We start from the raw sequence: 9,660 nt of genomic DNA on the forward strand, positions 1-9,660 counted from the left end.
AGTTTGAGGAGTTCATGTATTCACCATGTGTTAATGCTTTGTTTTAGTTGTCTATTAAAAGGAGGCCTTAATATCCCTTAGTTTCCAATAGGACCCCGCTGCCACGGAAGGGTAGGACAAAAGATATCATGCAAGTTCTTTCCATAAGCACGTATGACTATTGACGGAATACATGCCTACTTTATATTTATGAACTCGAGCTAGTGTCGTATCGCCCTAGGTTATAACTGTCTCATGATGAATATCAGCCAACGAGTCACCGATCCAATGCCTATGAATTTACCTTATATTGTTCTTGATAAGTTACTACTATTGCTACTGTTATCGTTACTGCTACAAAATCACCGCTATCACTGTTATCGTTATTATTGATGTTGCTACTGTCATCAAAATTATCATATTATAGTGCTACTAATCACTTTGCTGCACATAATTAATCTCCACGTGTCGTTGAATTGACAACTCAGCTGCAAATACCTTCAGATATTCTTTGGATCCCAATGTGTCGAATCAATAAATTTGGGTTGAATCCTCTATCCTCGAAAACTGTTGTGATCCCCTATACTTGTGGGTTATCAAGACCTTTTTCTGGCGCCGTTGCCGGGCAGTGATACGTCTCCATCGTATCTACTTTTTCTAAACTCTTTTGCCCTTGTTTTGGACTCTAATTTGCATGATTTGAATGGAACTAACCTGGACTGACGTTGTTTTCAGCAGAATTGCCTTGGTGTTATTTTTGTGCAGAAATCAAAGTTCTCCAAACGTCCTGAAAATCTACTGGGAGCAGTTTTGGAAAATATAAAAAATATTTGCGCCAAGTTCCACCTGAGGGGGTGGGCTAGTGGGCCACAAGCCCTGGCTCCGCCACCACCCCCCTGGTAGCGGTGGGCAGGCTTGTGGGACCCACACGGCTCTGTCACCCCCAACCTCAGGTCTATAAGTTCACTTTCGTCCCAGAAAAAATAAAAAGAGAATTTTTCGTCACGTTTGCGATACGGAGCCGCCGCCACCACCTGTTCTTCATCTGGAGGGCAGATCTGGAGTCTGTCTTGGCCTCCGGAGAGGGAAAATCATAGCCATCGTCATCATCAACCTTCTTCCCTCTCCAATTCCATGAAGCTCTTCGTCGTTCGTGAGTAATCTATTCGTAGGCTCGCTGGGCGGTGATGAGTAGGATGAGATCTATCATGTAATCGAGTTAGTTTTGATGGGGATTGATCCCTAGTATCCACTATGTTCTGAGATTGATGTTGCTACTACTTTGCCATGCTTAATGCTTGTCACTAGGGCCCGAGTGCCATGATTTCAGATCTGAAATTATTATGTTGTCACCAATATATGTGTGTTTTAGATCCGATCTTGCAAGTTGTAGTTACCTACTATGTGTTATGATCCGGCAACCCCGGAGTGACAATAACCGGAACCACTCCCGGTGATGACCATAGTTTGAGGAGTTCATGTGTTCACCAAGTGCTAATGCATTGGTCCGGTTCTTTATTAAAAGGAGAACCTTAATATCCCGTAGTTTCCTTTTGGACCCCGCTTCCACGGGAGGGATGCACAATAGATGTCATGCAAGTTCTTTTCCCTAAGCACGTATGAAGACACACGGAATGCATGCCTACATCACATTGACGAACGGGAGCTAGCCACATATCTCTCCGTGTTATAACTGTTGCATGATGAATATCATCCAAACAAATCAGCGACCCATTGCCTACGAGTTTGTCCTACTTCTGCTGATACTTGTCTTGCTCTGCTGCTGCTACTACTGTTGCTACTGCTGTTACTTGTCTTGCTTTGCTACTACTGTTGCTACTACTGTCGCGTGCTACTGCTGTTACTACCGCTGTTCCTTGCCATTGCTGTTACTCGCTACTTTGTTGTTACTACTTTGCTTGCAAATACTAATCTTTCAGGCATGGTTGTATCTGATAAATTCAGCTGGTAATACTTAAGAGTATTCTCTCACCTCCCGTCGTGCGAATCAACAAATTTGGGTCGAATACTCTACCCTGGAAAACTGCTACGATCCCACGCGCTGGTGGGTGGCAACAACATTCTTCTAGTTTCAATTGTCGGAGAGTGCTGACAGCATTCTTCTGGTGCCGTTGCAAAGGGGAAGAACAGTTGACATCAAGCATTTTTCTGGCGCCGTTGCCGGGGAGGTATTGCTATATTCTCTGAGTCACTTGGGATTTATATCTGCTGATCACTATGAAGAATCTGAAGGATCCAAAGACCAAAGTATTGCCCTCAACTACGAGGGGAGGTAAGGAATTGCCATCTAGCTCTGCACTTGATTCACCTTCAGTTATGAGTAAGTTTGCGACATCACCTCGTGCTAGAAATCTTGATATGTCGCCTGTTCTTGATGATGCTTATGATGCTACTGCTAGAGATACTATGCTTGATACTATGCCTTATGATGTTATGCTTGATACTATGCCTTATGCTATGCTTGATACTGCTAGAGATACTATGCCTGATGCTATGCCTGATACTGCTAGAGATGCTATGCTTGATACTGCTTTGCCTGATGATGCTAGAGATGCTATTTTGCCTGATGATGCTATGCTTGATACTGCTAGAGATACTACTTTGCCTGATGTTCCACTAGGGGTGTTCCTTGATGCTCATATTGCTAGAGTTACTGCCAATGCTCATGATGCTTCTGATACTGCCGATACTATTGAGATAGAACCTGCTTTTGCTCCTGCTAGATCTAGCTCTCCTAGATATCAATTGCCTGATATACCTGAGGATTACGTTATGGAGGGAGAGATGGCTGAGGATTTTCTTGCGTGTAAGGATGCCTATGACGCTGAGAAATTACTTCTCAAGTGGAAGGAAAAATATCGGGAAGCTAAGATGAAATATGACCCAAAGTTTTCCACTTCACCTATCTTTATCACCGATAAAGATTATGAATTCTTTGTCGATCCTCAGATAATCTCTCTAGTCGAATCTGATCCTTTTCACGGGTTGGAGTCTGAGACGGTCGTAGACAAACTACACGATATAGCTACCCTTTTCACTAATGAGGAGAACATCCGTCACTACTATATCCTTAAGATGTTTCCTTTCTCTCTGAAGGATGATGCTAAAGCCTGGTTCACATCTCTTGCTCCTGGATGTGTGAGCAGTCCCTAGGAGATGGTCTATTACTTCTGTGAGAAATATTTCACTACCCATAAGAAGCAAGCTGCCTTGCAGGAAATATACAACTTTGCTCAACTCCAAGAAGAGAGTCTTCCACAAGCTTGGGGGAGGCTCGTCCAACTACAGAATGCTTTGCATGATCACCCTCTTAAGAAGAACGAGATACTTGTTATCCTCTATAACAGACTTACCGATGCCTCTACAGGCCACCTAGATAGTTGTGTCGGTTGTGTTTTTAGGGAACGAACTATAGAACAAGCTGAGACCCTACTGAATAACATCTTGATCAACGATAATGCTTGGACTATTCCCAAACCACCTCCTAAGCCAACTCCTAAGAAAAGAGGTATTCTATTCCTCAGTCTCGAAGGTATGCAAGAAGCCAAGAAATCTATGCAAGAGAAAGGCACTAGATCTGAAGATGTCAAAAATCTACCACCTATCGAAGAGATCTATGGTCTCGATAACCCGATACAGGTAGTAGAAGTGAATTCTCTGCGTAGGTCTGATGAGAGTGATATTCCTTTTGATAAACCTGCTAGCCTATGCTTTGATGAATTTGACAACTTTGTTGCCAAACAACAGAGTTTCAATGATTATGTTAGCAGACATTTGGAACAAAGTACTCGTATGCTTAGCCATTTAAGTGCTTGTGTTGACAGAAATGTCAGCGATCTGAAGCTTCTGAGTAAACATGCCTCTATAATTACTACTCAGGTAGAACAAGTACTTAAAGCTCAGAATGACTTGCTCAATGAATTAAATGACAACTCTGTCAGAGTCATTACTAGAGGAGGCAAAATGACTCAGGAACCTTTGTATCCTGAAGGTCATCCTAAGAGAATTGATCAAGATTCTCAAGGAATCAATGCTGATACACCTAGTCATCTTAAGGAGAAGAAGAAGGATGATAGAAACCTACACGCCAGTTCACCAAATACGGTCACACCTGAAGAACCTAATGATATTTCTGCGTCTGATGCAGAAACACAATCTGGTTATGAACATGAACCTGGTGACAATATGGACAGTGATGTTCATAATAATGCTCAACCTAGCAATGATGAGGATGTGGAGATTGAACCTATGGTTAATCCTGATAACCCACAACCTAAGAAATACGATATGAATGACTTCACTTCTAGGAAGCATGGTAAAGAACGGGAGCCATGGGTTGAGAGACCTATTCCCTTCCCTCCTAAGCCATCCAAGAAAAAGGATGATGAGGATTTTGAGCGCTTCGTTGAGATGATAAGACCCATCTTTCTACAGATGTGGTTAACTGATGTGCTCAAGATGTCTCTGTATGCCAAGTACAAGAAAGATATCGTGACTAATAAACGGAAGATACCGGATATTGAGTTCTCCACCATGCTTGCCAATTACACTTTTAAAGGTGGAACTCCTAAGAAACTTGGTGATCCAGGAGTGCCCACTATACCTTGCTCCATTAAAGGAAATTACGTAAGAACTGCCTTATGTGACCTTGGAGCCGGTGTTAGTGTTATGTCGCTCTCTCTTTATCGTAGACTTGAGTTGGATAAGTTGACACCCACTGAAATTTCTCTGCAAATGGCCGACAAATCAATTGCTTTCCCTATCGGCATTTGCGAGGATGTGTCTGTTCTGATTGCTAACACCACTATCTTAACAGACTTTGTTATCTTGGATATTCCCGAGGACGATGCCATGGCTGTCATCCTCGGAAGACCCTTTTTAAACACTGCAGGGGCTGTTATAGATTGCAACAAAGGCAATGTCACTTTCCACGTCAACGGTAATAAGCACACAGTCCACTTTCCGAAGAAACGATATCAAGTACATTGCATCAATGCTATCGAGAAGACTTCATCGATTCTCATTGGGAGCTTTGAATGCCCTATACCTCATGTCAAGATGAAGTATGATTTTCTTGTTGGGGAGATACATATCCCCATTGAGGTGACTTAGTGGCTATTCTAAAATTCTCCGTTCTCTCTTGCGATTCGAGAAAGTTTTTGTCATAAGGATTTGATCAACCCCATTGACGGATTTCTTTCGATGACCATGAAACGAATGAATCAAGGAGTCACATACCTCTGTTTTAAGCTTTCATTTTCTGTTGCTTAGAAGAAAAATGATGGAATTAGTTTAGCTTTTCCTATTTTTTGTTTTAGCGTCTCGGAGAAAAATACCTCGAAAATAAAAGTTCTCCGATGGTCCTGAAAATTTAGTATGATTTTTTCTGGAATTTTTGAAAAATTCTGGGTCTAAGAGCTGGCCGGGGGGCCAGAGCAGTGGGCCACAAGCCCTACCACCGCCACCTACCCCCTGGTGGCGGAGTGCAAGCTAGTGGGTCCCACAGGCACCCCTCCACTCATTCCATCTCCCAGCCTCTTCTTCCACCTCCAGAAAAAATTGTTTCGTAGCTCAAACCCGTGTTCTTGCTCATTTGGCTGTGATTTTCGATCTCCTTGCTCAAAGCACCATTCTCCGAACTGTTTTGGGGAAATTACTCCTTGGTAAGTGACTCCTCCATTGGTCCAATTAGTTTTTGCTTTAGTGCTTTATCCTTCGCGTATTCTTGCTACCTTGGTGACCCTGTTCTCGAGCTAGAAATGTTGATTTTAGGTGGTCCCAAGTAGTTTTAGCACGTGATACGGTCTCTAGGCACTATTTGGAGTAGTTGCTACAAGGTGTGGTGGGTCTTCATTCACTTTTCTATTAAACTTCAAAAATTTCAGCAAAACGAAATTATGTTCAGGAGGAAGTTTCATGGTGGTTCCTCAAGTAAGAAGGGTCCTCGTCTTTCTTTTCGGGAGCCCGAACCTTTTCAACTAAGGGACGCACCGGTACAACCATGTGAATGGCCTTCCGATGAGTTCATGATCGAAGCAGGTTTCAAGGATGAGTTTGATACACTTGTCCGCAATGCCGGGTTAGAAGAATTCCTCTCAGATAAATGTGAACAGTATGCTATGCTCACTTCCTCTTTCGTGCGTAGATTTAAATTTTCAATTAGCCGTGACTCATCCATACTGTTTGATATGTACGATAAATCCTATACCGTGGATTTGGAGGATTTCAATAGCATTTGCAAGATACCCGATGGGGGTCGTATTAATGATCCTTCTAAGTCTTCGGTCAGAGACTTTGTCTCCAGTATAACTGTTGGAGAAACCAGAGATATCACGCAAGCCACCATAGGAAGCATCCATTTCCCTGCCTTGCACTACATTGCCCTCTTCATAGGTAGGTGCATTAACGGCAAGGGTGCACATTGTCACCTATGCGCTTCCGACCTTAGTATCCTTAAGAGCGCAGTAACAGGTGACAGGAGCTTCAATGTGGGAGCTATAATAGCAAGGAGGCTGAATAAAAATGCCAGTGAGGGGGATTTCTTTGCTGGAGTTTATGCTACACGCTTAGCAAATTTTCTTGGAGTATCCATCCGTCCAGAAGACCCTCCTCTCCGTACAGCCTACCTTGATCGTTTTACTCTAACAAGCTACCAGTTCCTTGAGAGGGATCATGGATCCCTCCTATACCGCTTGATATTTAACCGGCAACGTGTTTTCCATATTACCCTTCCTGCTCCTGCTTTCTTTGACTTTCAGGTAAAACGAAGATACTACATAACCATAGGAGAGGCAGAGGAGTATGAGAGGGAGGCGACTGCTGCTCGACTTTGGGAGGCAGCTATTCAGGCAGTGGCTGCAGCGATCCCGTATAACACCCATTATGATTTTGGGTTTCGCCAGGACCATCCATGGGAGTAGACCAAGCTAGGCCAAAAGCCTAAGCTTGGGGGAGTACGTGTTCTCACCGACTTTACATTCGTGCTTATGCTTTCACTTGGTTAGCCGGTGTTTACACTTTGCCACTGTATTATCCATGCTAGTTTATTTTCGTTTTCTTGTTTTCTTGTTTTGTGTCCTTTTGAGAAAACCCAAAAAGATTTTTCTTTCTTCTTTTTCTTGTTGGGAGCTTTCCCGTGTAAATAGTTTTCTTTTTCTTTGGGTCAAGGTAGAAGATATTGGTTACAATCTTCATTGGTTCTTACATGCTTACCTGTTTAGCATTCAAAGAGCCATATTACTTTGTCTTCTCCTTTGTGTTTGCCTACAGATTCAGCTTAGTCCAATGCGCTTATTATTGTTCACATCGTTCGATCGTGAAAATGAAAGGCAACAATGATGATATATGATGAAGTGACTGAGACTGAAAAGTTGGTATGAACTCTATCTATTTTGTTTTTGTAAATATGACTAGCTTGTCAACCCAGATTTAGCTTTGTTGTGAGAGAACCATGTTTGCAATGACAACTTAGAGATCATAGTTTCTGATGCCATGCTTATTTAGCTGAGAGCTTATAATGGTTTGTCTTGATTGCCAACATAGATTTTGAGATGACTATGATGTAGTATGATAGGATGGTATTCTCCTTTGAATGTTTCAAGTGGCTTGACTTGGCGCATGTTCATGCATGTAGTTGAAACAAAAACAACATAGCCTCTATGATGTTCGTGTTCATGGTGATTTATATCCTGTTCATACTTGCATTCAATGTTAGTCAAACTCATTGCATCTTGATGACTGTTGTCGCTCTCTAGTTGGTCGCTTCCCAGTCTTTTGCTAGCCTTCACTTGTACTAAGCGGAATACTGCTTGTGCATCCACTTCCATAAACCCAAAAGTTTTTCCATGAGAGTCCATCATACCTACCTATTTGTGGTATCTACCTGCCATTCCAAGTAAATTTGCATGTGCCATTCTCTAAACCTTCAAGAAATAATTTGCTTTGCATGCCCGAACCGCTCATGTGGTGACACGGGGCTATTGGTATCTTCCATGCTAGGAGTGTTATCCTCGACATGTGTTTATTCACTGTCATTCACGAGAAAGGGGCCGGTAATTGGAATGCCCAGTTCCAGACTTAAATCAAAAACATAATTGTAAAACAAGACTCCCCCCGGAATGATGTTAGTATGGATGGTACCCGAGGATTCGGCTAGCCATGGAGTGTGATTGATTGGTGGGGGGGAGTTAAAACATTACTTTTCTGTTTGGGAACCGCCTATAGCATGAGTAGCCTGGAAGATATTGATAAATCTTGGTCATTGCGTTGACAATGAAAGCATGCCACCCAAAATTATTATCTATGTTTTCAAAGCTTGAGCTCTGGCACCTCTGCAAATCAATGCTTCCCTCTGCGAAGGGCCTGTCTATTTATTTTCCTGTCGAGTCATCCTCCTCTTATATAAGCACCAATTAGAGAGCACCTCTGTCATTTTTATGCTTTGCTTTTGATTGATATTGAGTATGACTATGATTGGATCTTCGTTGCTATGAATTACAATGTTTAGTCAGCCCTTGATCTTTGAAAGTGCTCTCCATTTATGTTTTGCGGTCTCAGAAAGAGCTAGCGAGATACCATCTATTCATATTGCTTCATGCTTGTTTTGATTGAAGTGTTGGTATTTGAAACTCGTTATTATTTGCTCGTTAGCTGATTATGCCATTGATATTAGTTTATCGTGAGACCTTTGTGTCATTTGCTTATGTGGTTAACTTGTGATCTTGCTGAAATTCTGGTTATGAGTTAGACATAGTTACAACAACAAGATCAAACAGAGTTTGTCAAAGTTTTTCTTTCTCTCTCAGTTTGTCAACTGAGTTGCTTGAGGACAAGCAAGGTTTTAAGCTTGGGGGAGTTGATACGTCTCCATTGTATCTATTTTTCCAAACTCTTTTGCCCTTGTTTTGGACTCTAATTTGCATGATTTGAATGGAACTAACCTGGACTGACGTTGTTTTCAGCAGAATTGCCTTGGTGTTATTTTTGTGCAGAAATCAAAGTTCTCCAAACGTCCTGAAAACTACGGGGAGCGGTTTTGGAAAATATAAAAAATATCTGCGCCAAGTTCCACCTGAGGGGGTGGGCTAGTGGGCCACAAGCCCTGGCTCCGCCACCACCCCCTGGTGGCGGTGGGCAGGCTTGTGGGGCCCACACAGCTCTGCCGCCCCCAACCTCACGTCTATAAGTTCACTTTCGTCCCAGAAAAATAAAAAGAGAAGTTTTCGTCGCGTTTGCGATACGGAGCCGCCGCCACCACCTGTTCTTCATCTAGAGGGCAGATCTGGAGTCCGTCTAGGGCTCGGGAGAGGGGAAATCGTCGCCATCTTCATCATCAACCTTCTTCCCTCTCCAATTCCATGAAGCTCTTCATCGTTCGTGAGTAATCTATTTGTAGGCTCGCTGGGCGGTGATGAGTAGGATGAGATCTATCATGTAATCGAGTTAGTTTTGATGGGGATTGATCCCTAGTATCCACTATGTTCTGAGATTGATGTTGCTACTACTTTTCCATGCTTAATGCTTGTCACTAGGGCCCGAGTGCCATGATTTCAGATCTGAAATTATTATGTTGTCAACAATATATGTGTGTTTTAGATCCGATCTTCCAAGTTGTAGTTACCTACTATGTGTTATGATCCGGCAACCCCGGAGTGACAATAA

This window comes from Hordeum vulgare, chromosome 7H (assembly GCF_904849725.1).
Source record: "Hordeum vulgare subsp. vulgare chromosome 7H, MorexV3_pseudomolecules_assembly, whole genome shotgun sequence".
NCBI lineage: Eukaryota > Viridiplantae > Streptophyta > Magnoliopsida > Poales > Poaceae > Hordeum > Hordeum vulgare.